This window comes from Montipora capricornis, chromosome 10 (assembly GCF_036669925.1).
Source record: "Montipora capricornis isolate CH-2021 chromosome 10, ASM3666992v2, whole genome shotgun sequence".
In the NCBI taxonomy this organism is placed as follows: Eukaryota; Metazoa; Cnidaria; class Anthozoa; order Scleractinia; family Acroporidae; genus Montipora; species Montipora capricornis.
Genome location: NC_090892.1, coordinates 18,513,775 through 18,514,387, shown reverse-complemented (window position 1 = coordinate 18,514,387; position 613 = coordinate 18,513,775). Strand labels below are relative to the sequence as shown.

Sequence of the window (613 nt, the reverse complement as noted above, 5' to 3'; positions counted from 1 at the left end):
CGCTGTTTTGGCCCTGACCATACACAAACCAAGCCTTTTTCCCAAAAGACAGCGATTCAAAAGTTTTGATTAATTATTCAAACTCATTTGTGAACCCGGCGAGGACAAAAGATTGTGCATGGTCACCGCCAAGTTAACATGAAGGGCGACAGTACTGTGATCTTTTTTAAGTTTTCGGGGTTTCATAATTAGAATGTAATCAGCATTTGCTTGTGATTGACTGACGCGTCCACAATAAACTTTCACATTGAAACTCGGGCTTGTGTAGTGTTAAATAAAATCTACGAGTCCTCAGCTTCTACGTTCGCTATAAATGATCAACTGAAAGGTTTGAAGTGAAAACGAAGGAGCGGTTAGTAAATGATCAGGGGCTAGTTTTGTTTGCTGAGTGGAGTGTGTTGCTAGCAGAAGATCATATGCAAATTTCCTTCTGGTTTGATAATAAACCTTTTGAAAATGCTTCTTTGTTTACAAGTTTTTTTTTTATGATTGCGGCGTGATTAAAGGAAGTTTTGCGCGGACTAAAAACGTCCTTGAGTGATTTTTCCTTCCTGTAAGATACAATCGGTGGCTGTTTAAAGATATGAGCAAGTCTAGGTTGCTGTTGGATGAT

General features: G+C 39.0%; 1 long non-coding RNA gene across 2 annotated transcripts in view; it reads right to left on the bottom strand.

Moving 5' to 3' along the window:
• Positions 1–360, bottom strand: part of LOC138018381 (uncharacterized) — a 3,767-nt gene extending 3,407 nt beyond the window's left edge. For both annotated transcript variants that reach the window (XR_011126008.1, XR_011126007.1), the window contains exon 1: positions 222–360. This is a non-coding gene — a long non-coding RNA (uncharacterized lncRNA). The remainder of the gene's footprint in view (positions 1–221) is intronic.
• Positions 361–613: the final 253 nt, after the last annotated feature.